Source organism: Ambystoma mexicanum, chromosome 2q (assembly GCF_040938575.1).
Source record: "Ambystoma mexicanum isolate Mex_15411 chromosome 2q, UKY_AmexF1_1, whole genome shotgun sequence".
Lineage (NCBI taxonomy): Eukaryota > Metazoa > Chordata > Amphibia > Caudata > Ambystomatidae > Ambystoma > Ambystoma mexicanum.
Window position 1 is genome coordinate 129,261,425 of NC_090924.1, and position 14,978 is coordinate 129,276,402.

At 47.5% G+C, this 14,978-nt stretch overlaps 10 non-coding genes across 10 annotated transcripts; all 10 read left to right on the forward strand.

Moving 5' to 3' along the window:
• Positions 1-508: 508 nt before the first annotated feature.
• On the forward strand, positions 509-580 carry TRNAP-CGG (transfer RNA proline (anticodon CGG)). Its single transcript has one exon. It is a non-coding gene; the product is annotated as a tRNA-Pro (tRNA).
• A 414-nt stretch (positions 581-994) lies between these two features.
• Positions 995-1,067, forward strand: TRNAV-UAC (transfer RNA valine (anticodon UAC)). The gene has a single exon. It is a non-coding gene; the product is annotated as a tRNA-Val (tRNA).
• A 2,710-nt stretch (positions 1,068-3,777) lies between these two features.
• TRNAP-CGG (transfer RNA proline (anticodon CGG)) lies at positions 3,778-3,849 on the forward strand. The gene has a single exon. It is a non-coding gene; the product is annotated as a tRNA-Pro (tRNA).
• Positions 3,850-4,259: 410 nt separating this feature from the next.
• Positions 4,260-4,332, forward strand: TRNAV-UAC (transfer RNA valine (anticodon UAC)). The gene has a single exon. It is a non-coding gene; the product is annotated as a tRNA-Val (tRNA).
• A 2,735-nt stretch (positions 4,333-7,067) lies between these two features.
• TRNAP-CGG (transfer RNA proline (anticodon CGG)) lies at positions 7,068-7,139 on the forward strand. The gene has a single exon. It is a non-coding gene; the product is annotated as a tRNA-Pro (tRNA).
• Positions 7,140-7,553: 414 nt separating this feature from the next.
• TRNAV-UAC (transfer RNA valine (anticodon UAC)) lies at positions 7,554-7,626 on the forward strand. Its single transcript has one exon. It is a non-coding gene; the product is annotated as a tRNA-Val (tRNA).
• A 2,694-nt stretch (positions 7,627-10,320) lies between these two features.
• On the forward strand, positions 10,321-10,392 carry TRNAP-CGG (transfer RNA proline (anticodon CGG)). Its single transcript has one exon. It is a non-coding gene; the product is annotated as a tRNA-Pro (tRNA).
• A 414-nt stretch (positions 10,393-10,806) lies between these two features.
• TRNAV-UAC (transfer RNA valine (anticodon UAC)) lies at positions 10,807-10,879 on the forward strand. Its single transcript has one exon. It is a non-coding gene; the product is annotated as a tRNA-Val (tRNA).
• A 2,723-nt stretch (positions 10,880-13,602) lies between these two features.
• TRNAP-CGG (transfer RNA proline (anticodon CGG)) lies at positions 13,603-13,674 on the forward strand. The gene has a single exon. It is a non-coding gene; the product is annotated as a tRNA-Pro (tRNA).
• A 414-nt stretch (positions 13,675-14,088) lies between these two features.
• TRNAV-UAC (transfer RNA valine (anticodon UAC)) lies at positions 14,089-14,161 on the forward strand. The gene has a single exon. It is a non-coding gene; the product is annotated as a tRNA-Val (tRNA).
• Positions 14,162-14,978: the final 817 nt, after the last annotated feature.

A 14,978-nucleotide genomic window follows, 5' to 3' on the forward strand; every position in this document is an offset into this window, starting at 1 on the left:
GCAGGTGCAAAATAAAGTCTTTCCCCCACCTTGCCAGCTGCAGATTGATCAGAAGACTGCTAGTCTAGTGTGTTGGGCCACTCTCTCTCTTCTGTGTATCGTCCCCTCTTATTACATAAACAGCATAAGAGGAAGGAAGGAAGGAAGGAAGGAAGGAAGGAAGGAAGGAAGGAAGGAAGGAAGGAAGGAAGGAAGGAAGAAAGGAAGGAAGGAAGGAAGGAAGGAAGGAAGGAAGGAAGGAAGGAAGGAAGGAAGGAAGGAAGGAAGGAAGGAAGGAAGGAAGGAAGGAACAGTGTATCGCAAGCACCTTTCACCCTGATGTCAATGGTCCACCAACCTTCGGGATGAGGAGTAGACCTGTGAAGACGCTCAGCCTTTGCATCATTTAGGGACGAGGACGGGCTTTAGGAGCAAACGTTAGGAAGAGATACTCTTGTGCTACAATCCTCAAGAGGTACAACTGCCAAGTCAAATCCCTACATATTGTCTAGACTACTCTGCAAGTGTAGGCTCGTTGGTCTAGGGGTATGATTCTCGCTTCGGGTGCGAGAGGTCCCGGGTTCAAATCCCGGACGAGCCCATTGATTGGTGCCTGGCCCGATACTTTTTTACACATGTGTTTTTCAATTCTATAGACTCTGGACTGATGGATGGACAATGGTCGATGAACATTGGGCTTCCTAAGCCTCTTTGCGGACCGCCTCATTGCGCCATGCATTAAGGAGTCCCAAGTAGCTCTCAGTCACCTTTCTGGATTTGTTTGTTAATTCATGGCTGTCCCATACCAATGCCTAAAGAGGCCCTTACATCTTCAGACTGCACGGCCTCTCAGCTGGCACACTTGTCTGAGTGTTCATGCTTGTAACGCCGTGTGTGTGATGAGCTGCATTTGTAAAGCTTTGGGCGTGAGGCATTTGATAAGTGTTCAAACAGAGACAATTGCACTGTTACTTGACCCTATTCTCTCAACCGCCAGAGGGCATAGCATGCAGCAGTTTCTGTAGTGTAGTGGTTATCACGTTCGCCTTACACGCGAAAGGTCCCTGGTTCGAGACCGGGCAGAAACAGCAGAGGGTGGCATTTTACACTTTTCATGTTCCACCATCTCGAAGCTCAAGCCATGAACTTATTTGCAGTTGCAACGGAAGAAGCAGTTCCTCTGACACGCTTTGAAATAAATTCTGAGTAGACGAGCGCACTCACATTTGCTCCGAATATGTGATGAATTAAAATTGCATGCCTGCATATGTGCGTGCTTATGTATAGTTGGATGGAAAGCTGAGGGAGCAGTTGTGCAATGCTATTTCTTACAGAAGGGTGGCGCTGCTTTTCCCTGAGCAATGTTCATGCACCCAGGCAGATGTGATATTGGATTTTTCTTTTTTTCAAGGGCAAAAGAAAATTCCTAGCCCTCAGAGCTTCTGCCAATGCAGATCCGGTGCAAAATGAAGGCTCTCACTCGCTCACTTTGTCCACTTTCAATTGATCAGCAGACCGCGTTGGTGTTGTGCTAGATTTCTTCTTCTGTGCATCAACAGCTCTTTTATACGTACCCTTCACGGGCGAATGGAAGGGAGGGTGTGCCACCAGCTTCATTGATCCTGATGTCAATGTGCCAACACCTTCAGGACGAGAAGAAGAGCTATGAAGACAGTCAGAGCGTGCCGACTGGGGCATTCATTTGGCTCATACACCGACAAGGCTTTCAGCGGCAGGAACAAACTTCAGGAATAGGCATTCTTGGCCTCGAAGCCTAAGGGGGGTGGAAACGCTGAGTACAATTCCGTCAGATGATCACAGGACCGTGGCTCGTTGGTCTAGGGGTATGATTCTCGCTTTGGGTGCGAGAGGTCCGGAGGAGCCCGATCAAGGTGGGTAACTTGAGCTCCTTTTTTTTTTTCCAATGTTATTTTCATTGGACAGACTCTCTGGCTTTCTCGGTAAGCAGTAGTCGATGAACAATTCACTTCCTGAACCTCTTTGCCTGCCATGTCCTTGCGACAAGCACTTTGTGTTCTCTGTTAGCTCTCAGTAACATTCCTTGATTTGCTTGTGAGTTTTGGCCGTCCGATCTCAAAGTGGAAATATGTCCTTCCCTCTGTACGCTGCATAGACCCTCAACAGGCATACTTGTATATGTGCGCATGCTTGATAGGACGTATGTTTTAGGCTGGATTGTGTGAGCTTCAGGCGCAAGGCATTTGATTAGTCTTTAAGCAGGTCCACTTGCAAAGCCCTTTGCACCTGTTCTCCCAGTCCCTACAAAGGGATGCAAGCAGTTGTTTCTGTAGTGTAGTGGTTAGCACGTTCGAGACCGGGCAGAAACACTCTCTGCTGGCATTTTACACAAAATCGTTTTTTTCCCCTTTTGTCACACACAAATGTAAAGTATGAACTTATTTGCGTTCCCATGGAAATAGCATATGCTCTCAAGAGCTTGAGAAATACACTGGGAAGGCAAGCATCCTCACATGTATTGTGTATATGGGGCCAATAATAAAATGCACGCGCCTTCATTTTGTGTATGTAATGTTGCAGAGCACAGAGAGGATTTCTTTTCCCTACTGCTGGGTATTTGGGTCTCTGGGATCACAGTTGGGTCCGCTCCGTCCTCTGAAATGGTGCATATTAGTTACATAGGTTAGTGTACCAAAGAAATATCACATTTTCATATACAGCTTCTTCATTTCTGTGTTCTGAGGGATTACCAGTTGTAAGAAATGCACTTGCCGGTACAGTGATTCCCTGGCTTTCTCTGGCCCGAGAAAGCTTTTCCTCTGAACTGGGAACAGAAGTTGGACTGCTTCTGCTGAACTTCCTGAAAGCATAGCTGGCGGGAGGAGGGACTTTTTGAGTGCTGGGAAAATTTGAGCTGGAAATTTGCATAGGCTGGACAGAGATTGCTTGGAGCAGCCAAAATATAATAACGGCCATGGCGCTCAAGTAAAGCAGAAAGCTTTTAGTATACACCTTTTGCACTCTTGTCAACGAAGCTGGGCTCTGTGAATGCTCACCCTACGCAAGAAAAGAGAACAGACTTTGCTGGTGACCTAAATATATCTCGCCTGATCGAGCACGATCGAGCTCTGAGTGAGCAGCTGTGCAATGGTCATCTTTACCAAAGGGGAGATGCTGCTTTTGCCAGTGTCACGCCCATGCTCTCAGGGCTGGAGGGAGGAGGGCTGCTTTTTGTTTTTACAGGCAAAAGGAAAGGCCCAGCCCTCAGAGCTTCTGCCAATGCATATCCCAGCAGGTGCAAAATAAAGTCTCTCCCCCACCTTGCCAGCTGCAGATTGATCAGAAGACTGCTAGTCTAGTGTGTTGGGCCACTCTCTCTCTTCTGTGTATCGTCCCCTCTTATTACATAAACAGCATAAGAGGAAGGAAGGAAGGAAGGAAGGAAGGAAGGAAGGAAGGAAGGAAGGAAGGAAGGAAGGAAGGAAGGAAGGAAGGAAGGAAGGAAGGAAGGAAGGAAGGAAGGAAGGAAGGAAGGAAGGAAGGAAGGAAGGAAGGAAGGAAGGAAGGAAGGAAGGAAGGAAGGAAGGAAGGAAGGAAGGAACAGTGTATCGCAAGCACCTTTCACCCTGATGTCAATGGTCCACCAACCTTCGGGATGAGGAGTAGACCTGTGAAGACGCTCAGCCTTTGCATCATTTAGGGACGAGGACGGGCTTTAGGAGCAAACGTTAGGAAGAGATACTCTTGTGCTACAATCCTCAAGAGGTACAACTGCCAAGTCAAATCCCTACATATTGTCTAGACTACTCTGCAAGTGTAGGCTCGTTGGTCTAGGGGTATGATTCTCGCTTCGGGTGCGAGAGGTCCCGGGTTCAAATCCCGGACGAGCCCATTGATTGGTGCCTGGCCCGATACTTTTTTACACATGTGTTTTTCAATTCTATAGACTGTGGACTGATGGATGGACAATGGTCGATGAACATTGGGCTTCCTAAGCCTCTTTGCGGACCGCCTCATTGCGCCATGCATTAAGGAGTCCCAACTCTCAGTCACCTTTCTGGATTTGTTTGTTAATTCATGGCTGTCCCATACCAATGCCTAAAGAGGCCCTTACATCTTCAGACTGCACGGCCTCTCAGCTGGCACACTTGTCTGAGTGTTCATGCTTGTAACGCCGTGTGTGTGATGAGCTGCATTTGTAAAGCTTTGGGCGTGAGGCATTTGATAAGTGTTCAAACAGAGACAATTGCACTGTTACTTGACCCTATTCTCTCAACCGCCAGAGGGCATAGCATGCAGCAGTTTCTGTAGTGTAGTGGTTATCACGTTCGCCTTACACGCGAAAGGTCCCTGGTTCGAGACCGGGCAGAAACAGCAGAGGGTGGCATTTTACACTTTTCATGTTCCACCATCTCGAAGCTCAAGCCATGAACTTATTTGCAGTTGCAACGGAAGAAGCAGTTCCTCTGACACGCTTTGAAATAAATTCTGAGTAGACGAGCGCACTCACATTTGCTCCGAATATGTGATGAATTAAAATTGCATGCCTGCATATGTGCGTGCTTATGTATAGTTGGATGGAAAGCTGAGGGAGCAGTTGTGCAATGCTATTTCTTACAGAAGGGTGGCGCTGCTTTTCCCTGAGCAATGTTCATGCACCCAGGCAGATGTGATATTGGATTTTTCTTTTTTTCAAGGGCAAAAGAAAATTCCTAGCCCTCAGAGCTTCTGCCAATGCAGATCCGGTGCAAAATGAAGGCTCTCACTCGCTCACTTTGTCCACTTTCAATTGATCAGCAGACCGCGTTGGTGTTGTGCTAGATTTCTTCTTCTGTGCATCAACAGCTCTTTTATACGTACCCTTCACGGGCGAATGGAAGGGAGGGTGTGCCACCAGCTTCATTGATCCTGATGTCAATGTGCCAACACCTTCAGGACGAGAAGAAGAGCTATGAAGACAGTCAGAGCGTGCCGACTGGGGCATTCATTTGGCTCATACACCGACAAGGCTTTCAGCGGCAGGAACAAACTTCAGGAATAGGCATTCTTGGCCTCGAAGCCTAAGGGGGGTGGAAACGCTGAGTACAATTCCGTCAGATGATCACAGGACCGTGGCTCGTTGGTCTAGGGGTATGATTCTCGCTTTGGGTGCGAGAGGTCCGGAGGAGCCCGATCAAGGTGGGTAACTTGAGCTCCTTTTTTTTTTTTCCAATGTTATTTTCATTGGACAGACTCTCTGGCTTTCTCGGTAAGCAGTAGTCGATGAACAATTCACTTCCTGAACCTCTTTGCCTGCCATGTCCTTGCGACAAGCACTTTGTGTTCTCTGTTAGCTCTCAGTAACATTCCTTGATTTGCTTGTGAGTTTTGGCCGTCCGATCTCAAAGTGGAAATATGTCCTTCCCTCTGTACGCTGCATAGACCCTCAACAGGCATACTTGTATATGTGCGCATGCTTGATAGGACGTATGTTTTAGGCTGGATTGTGTGAGCTTCAGGCGCAAGGCATTTGATTAGTCTTTAAGCAGGTCCACTTGCAAAGCCCTTTGCACCTGTTCTCCCAGTCCCTACAAAGGGATGCAAGCAGTTGTTTCTGTAGTGTAGTGGTTAGCACGTTCGAGACCGGGCAGAAACACTCTCTGCTGGCATTTTACACAAAATCGTTTTTTTCCCCTTTTGTCACACACAAATGTAAAGTATGAACTTATTTGCGTTCCCATGGAAATAGCATATGCTCTCAAGAGCTTGAGAAATACACTGGGAAGGCAAGCATCCTCACATGTATTGTGTATATGGGGCCAATAATAAAATGCACGCGCCTTCATTTTGTGTATGTAATGTTGCAGAGCACAGAGAGGATTTCTTTTCCCTACTGCTGGGTATTTGGGTCTCTGGGATCACAGTTGGGTCCGCTCCGTCCTCTGAAATGGTGCATATTAGTTACATAGGTTAGTGTACCAAAGAAATATCACATTTTCATATACAGCTTCTTCATTTCTGTGTTCTGAGGGATTACCAGTTGTAAGAAATGCACTTGCCGGTACAGTGATTCCCTGGCTTTCTCTGGCCCGAGAAAGCTTTTCCTCTGAACTGGGAACAGAAGTTGGACTGCTTCTGCTGAACTTCCTGAAAGCATAGCTGGCGGGAGGAGGGACTTTTTGAGTGCTGGGAAAATTTGAGCTGGAAATTTGCATAGGCTGGACAGAGATTGCTTGGAGCAGCCAAAATATAATAACGGCCATGGCGCTCAAGTAAAGCAGAAAGCTTTTAGTATACACCTTTTGCACTCTTGTCAACGAAGCTGGGCTCTGTGAATGCTCACCCTACGCAAGAAAAGAGAACAGACTTTGCTGGTGACCTAAATATATCTCGCCTGATCGAGCACGATCGAGCTCTGAGTGAGCAGCTGTGCAATGGTCATCTTTACCAAAGGGGAGATGCTGCTTTTGCCAGTGTCACGCCCATGCTCTCAGGGCTGGAGGGAGGAGGGCTGCTTTTTGTTTTTACAGGCAAAAGGAAAGGCCCAGCCCTCAGAGCTTCTGCCAATGCATATCCCAGCAGGTGCAAAATAAAGTCTCTCCCCCACCTTGCCAGCTGCAGATTGATCAGAAGACTGCTAGTCTAGTGTGTTGGGCCACTCTCTCTCTTCTGTGTATCGTCCCCTCTTATTACATAAACAGCATAAGAGGAAGGAAGGAAGGAAGGAAGGAAGGAAGGAAGGAAGGAAGGAAGGAAGGAAGGAAGGAAGGAAGGAAGGAAGGAAGGAAGGAAGGAAGGAAGGAAGGAAGGAAGGAAGGAAGGAAGGAAGGAAGGAAGGAAGGAAGGAAGGAAGGAAGGAAGGAAGGAAGGAAGGAAGGAAGGAAGGAAGGAAGGAAGGAAGGAAGGAAGGAACAATGTATCGCAAGCACCTTTCACCCTGATGTCAATGGTCCACCAACCTTCGGGATGAGGAGTAGACCTGTGAAGACGCTCAGCCTTTGCATCATTTAGGGACGAGGACGGGCTTTAGGAGCAAACGTTAGGAAGAGATACTCTTGTGCTACAATCCTCAAGAGGTACAACTGCCAAGTCAAATCCCTACATATTGTCTAGACTACTCTGCAAGTGTAGGCTCGTTGGTCTAGGGGTATGATTCTCGCTTCGGGTGCGAGAGGTCCCGGGTTCAAATCCCGGACGAGCCCATTGATTGGTGCCTGGCCCGATACTTTTTTACACATGTGTTTTTCAATTCTATAGACTCTGGACTGATGGATGGACAATGGTCGATGAACATTGGGCTTCCTAAGCCTCTTTGCGGACCGCCTCATTGCGCCATGCATTAAGGAGTCCCAAGTAGCTCTCAGTCACCTTTCTGGATTTGTTTGTTAATTCATGGCTGTCCCATACCAATGCCTAAAGAGGCCCTTACATCTTCAGACTGCACGGCCTCTCAGCTGGCACACTTGTCTGAGTGTTCATGCTTGTAACGCCGTGTGTGTGATGAGCTGCATTTGTAAAGCTTTGGGCGTGAGGCATTTGATAAGTGTTCAAACAGAGACAATTGCACTGTTACTTGACCCTATTCTCTCAACCGCCAGAGGGCATAGCATGCAGCAGTTTCTGTAGTGTAGTGGTTATCACGTTCGCCTTACACGCGAAAGGTCCCTGGTTCGAGACCGGGCAGAAACAGCAGAGGGTGGCATTTTACACTTTTCATGTTCCACCATCTCGAAGCTCAAGCCATGAACTTATTTGCAGTTGCAACGGAAGAAGCAGTTCCTCTGACACGCTTTGAAATAAATTCTGAGTAGACGAGCGCACTCACATTTGCTCCGAATATGTGATGAATTAAAATTGCATGCCTGCATATGTGCGTGCTTATGTATAGTTGGATGGAAAGCTGAGGGAGCAGTTGTGCAATGCTATTTCTTACAGAAGGGTGGCGCTGCTTTTCCCTGAGCAATGTTCATGCACCCAGGCAGATGTGATATTGGATTTTTCTTTTTTTCAAGGGCAAAAGAAAATTCCTAGCCCTCAGAGCTTCTGCCAATGCAGATCCGGTGCAAAATGAAGGCTCTCACTCGCTCACTTTGTCCACTTTCAATTGATCAGCAGACCGCGTTGGTGTTGTGCTAGATTTCTTCTTCTGTGCATCAACAGCTCTTTTATACGTACCCTTCACGGGCGAATGGAAGGGAGGGTGTGCCACCAGCTTCATTGATCCTGATGTCAATGTGCCAACACCTTCAGGACGAGAAGAAGAGCTATGAAGACAGTCAGAGCGTGCCGACTGGGGCATTCATTTGGCTCATACACCGACAAGGCTTTCAGCGGCAGGAACAAACTTCAGGAATAGGCATTCTTGGCCTCGAAGCCTAAGGGGGGTGGAAACGCTGAGTACAATTCCGTCAGATGATCACAGGACCGTGGCTCGTTGGTCTAGGGGTATGATTCTCGCTTTGGGTGCGAGAGGTCCGGAGGAGCCCGATCAAGGTGGGTAACTTGAGCTCCTTTTTTTTTTTCCAATGTTATTTTCATTGGACAGACTCTCTGGCTTTCTCGGTAAGCAGTAGTCGATGAACAATTCACTTCCTGAACCTCTTTGCCTGCCATGTCCTTGCGACAAGCACTTTGTGTTCTCTGTTAGCTCTCAGTAACATTCCTTGATTTGCTTGTGAGTTTTGGCCGTCCGATCTCAAAGTGGAAATATGTCCTTCCCTCTGTACGCTGCATAGACCCTCAACAGGCATACTTGTATATGTGCGCATGCTTGATAGGACGTATGTTTTAGGCTGGATTGTGTGAGCTTCAGGCGCAAGGCATTTGATTAGTCTTTAAGCAGGTCCACTTGCAAAGCCCTTTGCACCTGTTCTCCCAGTCCCTACAAAGGGATGCAAGCAGTTGTTTCTGTAGTGTAGTGGTTAGCACGTTCGAGACCGGGCAGAAACACTCTCTGCTGGCATTTTACACAAAATCGTTTTTTTCCCCTTTTGTCACACACAAATGTAAAGTATGAACTTATTTGCGTTCCCATGGAAATAGCATATGCTCTCAAGAGCTTGAGAAATACACTGGGAAGGCAAGCATCCTCACATGTATTGTGTATATGGGGCCAATAATAAAATGCACGCGCCTTCATTTTGTGTATGTAATGTTGCAGAGCACAGAGAGGATTTCTTTTCCCTACTGCTGGGTATTTGGGTCTCTGGGATCACAGTTGGGTCCGCTCCGTCCTCTGAAATGGTGCATATTAGTTACATAGGTTAGTGTACCAAAGAAATATCACATTTTCATATACAGCTTCTTCATTTCTGTGTTCTGAGGGATTACCAGTTGTAAGAAATGCACTTGCCGGTACAGTGATTCCCTGGCTTTCTCTGGCCCGAGAAAGCTTTTCCTCTGAACTGGGAACAGAAGTTGGACTGCTTCTGCTGAACTTCCTGAAAGCATAGCTGGCGGGAGGAGGGACTTTTTGAGTGCTGGGAAAATTTGAGCTGGAAATTTGCATAGGCTGGACAGAGATTGCTTGGAGCAGCCAAAATATAATAACGGCCATGGCGCTCAAGTAAAGCAGAAAGCTTTTAGTATACACCTTTTGCACTCTTGTCAACGAAGCTGGGCTCTGTGAATGCTCACCCTACGCAAGAAAAGAGAACAGACTTTGCTGGTGACCTAAATATATCTCGCCTGATCGAGCACGATCGAGCTCTGAGTGAGCAGCTTTGCAATGGTCATCTTTACCAAAGGGGAGATGCTGCTTTTGCCAGTGTCACACCCATGCTCTCAGGGCTGGAGGGAGGAGGGCTGCTTTTTGTTTTTACAGGCAAAAGGAAAGGCCCAGCCCTCAGAGCTTCTGCCAATGCATATCCCAGCAGGTGCAAAATAAAGTCTTTCCCCCACCTTGCCAGCTGCAGATTGATCAGAAGACTGCTAGTCTAGTGTGTTGGGCCACTCTCTCTCTTCTGTGTATCGTCCCCTCTTATTACATAAACAGCATAAGAGGAAGGAAGGAAGGAAGGAAGGAAGGAAGGAAGGAAGGAAGGAAGGAAGGAAGGAAGGAAGGAAGGAAGGAAGGAAGGAAGGAAGGAAGGAAGGAAGGAAGGAAGGAAGGAAGGAAGGAAGGAAGGAAGGAAGGAAGGAAGGAAGGAAGGAAGGAAGGAAGGAACAGTGTATCGCAAGCACCTTTCACCCTGATGTCAATGGTCCACCAACCTTCGGGATGAGGAGTAGACCTGTGAAGACGCTCAGCCTTTGCATCATTTAGGGACGAGGACGGGCTTTAGGAGCAAACGTTAGGAAGAGATACTCTTGTGCTACAATCCTCAAGAGGTACAACTGCCAAGTCAAATCCCTACATATTGTCTAGACTACTCTGCAAGTGTAGGCTCGTTGGTCTAGGGGTATGATTCTCGCTTCGGGTGCGAGAGGTCCCGGGTTCAAATCCCAGACGAGCCCATTGATTGGTGCCTGGCCCGATACTTTTTTACACATGTGTTTTTCAATTCTATAGACTCTGGACTGATGGATGGACAATGGTCGATGAACATTGGGCTTCCTAAGCCTCTTTGCGGACCGCCTCATTGCGCCATGCATTAAGGAGTCCCAAGTAGCTCTCAGTCACCTTTCTGGATTTGTTTGTTAATTCATGGCTGTCCCATACCAATGCCTAAAGAGGCCCTTACATCTTCAGACTGCACGGCCTCTCAGCTGGCACACTTGTCTGAGTGTTCATGCTTGTAACGCCGTGTGTGTGATGAGCTGCATTTGTAAAGCTTTGGGCGTGAGGCATTTGATAAGTGTTCAAACAGAGACAATTGCACTGTTACTTGACCCTATTCTCTCAACCGCCAGAGGGCATAGCATGCAGCAGTTTCTGTAGTGTAGTGGTTATCACGTTCGCCTTACACGCGAAAGGTCCCTGGTTCGAGACCGGGCAGAAACAGCAGAGGGTGGCATTTTACACTTTTCATGTTCCACCATCTCGAAGCTCAAGCCATGAACTTATTTGCAGTTGCAACGGAAGAAGCAGTTCCTCTGACACGCTTTGAAATAAATTCTGAGTAGACGAGCGCACTCACATTTGCTCCGAATATGTGATGAATTAAAATTGCATGCCTGCATATGTGCGTGCTTATGTATAGTTGGATGGAAAGCTGAGGGAGCAGTTGTGCAATGCTATTTCTTACAGAAGGGTGGCGCTGCTTTTCCCTGAGCAATGTTCATGCACCCAGGCAGATGTGATATTGGATTTTTCTTTTTTTCAAGGGCAAAAGAAAATTCCTAGCCCTCAGAGCTTCTGCCAATGCAGATCCGGTGCAAAATGAAGGCTCTCACTCGCTCACTTTGTCCACTTTCAATTGATCAGCAGACCGCGTTGGTGTTGTGCTAGATTTCTTCTTCTGTGCATCAACAGCTCTTTTATACGTACCCTTCACGGGCGAATGGAAGGGAGGGTGTGCCACCAGCTTCATTGATCCTGATGTCAATGTGCCAACACCTTCAGGACGAGAAGAAGAGCTATGAAGACAGTCAGAGCGTGCCGACTGGGGCATTCATTTGGCTCATACACCGACAAGGCTTTCAGCGGCAGGAACAAACTTCAGGAATAGGCATTCTTGGCCTCGAAGCCTAAGGGGGGTGGAAACGCTGAGTACAATTCCGTCAGATGATCACAGGACCGTGGCTCGTTGGTCTAGGGGTATGATTCTCGCTTTGGGTGCGAGAGGTCCGGAGGAGCCCGATCAAGGTGGGTAACTTGAGCTCCTTTTTTTTTTTTCCAATGTTATTTTCATTGGACAGACTCTCTGGCTTTCTCGGTAAGCAGTAGTCGATGAACAATTCACTTCCTGAACCTCTTTGCCTGCCATGTCCTTGCGACAAGCACTTTGTGTTCTCTGTTAGCTCTCAGTAACATTCCTTGATTTGCTTGTGAGTTTTGGCCGTCCGATCTCAAAGTGGAAATATGTCCTTCCCTCTGTACGCTGCATAGACCCTCAACAGGCATACTTGTATATGTGCGCATGCTTGATAGGACGTATGTTTTAGGCTGGATTGTGTGAGCTTCAGGCGCAAGGCATTTGATTAGTCTTTAAGCAGGTCCACTTGCAAAGCCCTTTGCACCTGTTCTCCCAGTCCCTACAAAGGGATGCAAGCAGTTGTTTCTGTAGTGTAGTGGTTAGCACGTTCGAGACCGGGCAGAAACACTCTCTGCTGGCATTTTACACAAAATCGTTTTTTTCCCCTTTTGTCACACACAAATGTAAAGTATGAACTTATTTGCGTTCCCATGGAAATAGCATATGCTCTCAAGAGCTTGAGAAATACACTGGGAAGGCAAGCATCCTCACATGTATTGTGTATATGGGGCCAATAATAAAATGCACGCGCCTTCATTTTGTGTATGTAATGTTGCAGAGCACAGAGAGGATTTCTTTTCCCTACTGCTGGGTATTTGGGTCTCTGGGATCACAGTTGGGTCCGCTCCGTCCTCTGAAATGGTGGATATTAGTTACATAGGTTAGTGTACCAAAGAAATATCACATTTTCATATACAGCTTCTTCATTTCTGTGTTCTGAGGGATTACCAGTTGTAAGAAATGCACTTGCCGGTACAGTGATTCCCTGGCTTTCTCTGGCCCGAGAAAGCTTTTCCTCTGAACTGGGAACAGAAGTTGGACTGCTTCTGCTGAACTTCCTGAAAGCATAGCTGGCGGGAGGAGGGACTTTTTGAGTGCTGGGAAAATTTGAGCTGGAAATTTGCATAGGCTGGACAGAGATTGCTTGGAGCAGCCAAAATATAATAACGGCCATGGCGCTCAAGTAAAGCAGAAAGCTTTTAGTATACACCTTTTGCACTCTTGTCAACGAAGCTGGGCTCTGTGAATGCTCACCCTACGCAAGAAAAGAGAACAGACTTTGCTGGTGACCTAAATATATCTCGCCTGATCGAGCACGATCGAGCTCTGAGTGAGCAGCTTTGCAATGGTCATCTTTACCAAAGGGGAGATGCTGCTTTTGCCAGTGTCACACCCATGCTCTCAGGGCTGGAGGGAGGAGGGCTGCTTTTTGTTTTTACAGGCAAAAGGAAAGGCCCAGCCCTCAGAGCTTCTGCCAATGCATATCCCAGCAGGTGCAAAATAAAGTCTTTCCCCCACCTTGCCAGCTGCAGATTGATCAGAAGACTGCTAGTCTAGTGTGTTGGGCCACTCTCTCTCTTCTGTGTATCGTCCCCTCTTATTACATAAACAGCATAAGAGGAAGGAAGGAAGGAAGGAAGGAAGGAAGGAAGGAAGGAAGGAAGGAAGGAAGGAAGGAAGGAAGGAAGGAAGGAAGGAAGGAAGGAAGGAAGGAAGGAAGGAAGGAAGGAAGGAAGGAAGGAAGGAAGGAAGGAAGGAAGGAAGGAAGGAAGGAAGGAAGGAAGGAAGGAAGGAAGGAAGGAAGGAAGGAACAGTGTATCGCAAGCACCTTTCACCCTGATGTCAATGGTCCACCAACCTTCGGGATGAGGAGTAGACCTGTGAAGACGCTCAGCCTTTGCATCATTTAGGGACGAGGACGGGCTTTAGGAGCAAACGTTAGGAAGAGATACTCTTGTGCTACAATCCTCAAGAGGTACAACTGCCAAGTCAAATCCCTACATATTGTCTAGACTACTCTGCAAGTGTAGGCTCGTTGGTCTAGGGGTATGATTCTCGCTTCGGGTGCGAGAGGTCCCGGGTTCAAATCCCGGACGAGCCCATTGATTGGTGCCTGGCCCGATACTTTTTTACACATGTGTTTTTCAATTCTATAGACTCTGGACTGATGGATGGACAATGGTCGATGAACATTGGGCTTCCTAAGCCTCTTTGCGGACCGCCTCATTGCGCCATGCATTAAGGAGTCCCAAGTAGCTCTCAGTCACCTTTCTGGATTTGTTTGTTAATTCATGGCTGTCCCATACCAATGCCTAAAGAGGCCCTTACATCTTCAGACTGCACGGCCTCTCAGCTGGCACACTTGTCTGAGTGTTCATGCTTGTAACGCCGTGTGTGTGATGAGCTGCATTTGTAAAGCTTTGGGCGTGAGGCATTTGATAAGTGTTCAAACAGAGACAATTGCACTGTTACTTGACCCTATTCTCTCAACCGCCAGAGGGCATAGCATGCAGCAGTTTCTGTAGTGTAGTGGTTATCACGTTCGCCTTACACGCGAAAGGTCCCTGGTTCGAGACCGGGCAGAAACAGCAGAGGGTGGCATTTTACACTTTTCATGTTCCACCATCTCGAAGCTCAAGCCATGAACTTATTTGCAGTTGCAACGGAAGAAGCAGTTCCTCTGACACGCTTTGAAATAAATTCTGAGTAGACGAGCGCACTCACATTTGCTCCGAATATGTGATGAATTAAAATTGCATGCCTGCATATGTGCGTGCTTATGTATAGTTGGATGGAAAGCTGAGGGAGCAGTTGTGCAATGCTATTTCTTACAGAAGGGTGGCGCTGCTTTTCCCTGAGCAATGTTCATGCACCCAGGCAGATGTGATATTGGATTTTTCTTTTTTTCAAGGGCAAAAGAAAATTCCTAGCCCTCAGAGCTTCTGCCAATGCAGATCCGGTGCAAAATGAAGGCTCTCACTCGCTCACTTTGTCCACTTTCAATTGATCAGCAGACCGCGTTGGTGTTATGCTAGATTTCTTCTTCTGTGCATCAACAGCTCTTTTATACGTACCCTTCACGGGCGAATGGAAGGGAGGGTGTGCCACCAGCTTCATTGATCCTGATGTCAATGTGCCAACACCTTCAGGACGAGAAGAAGAGCTATGAAGACAGTCAGAGCGTGCCGACTGGGGCATTCATTTGGCTCATACACCGACAAGGCTTTCAGCGGCAGGAACAAACTTCAGGAATAGGCATTCTTGGCCTCGAAGCCTAAGGGGGGTGGAAACGCTGAGTACAATTCCGTCAGATGATCACAGGACCGTGGCTCGTTGGTCTAGGGGTATGATTCTCGCTTTGGGTGCGAGAGGTCCGGAGGAGCCCGATCAAGGTGGGTAACTTGA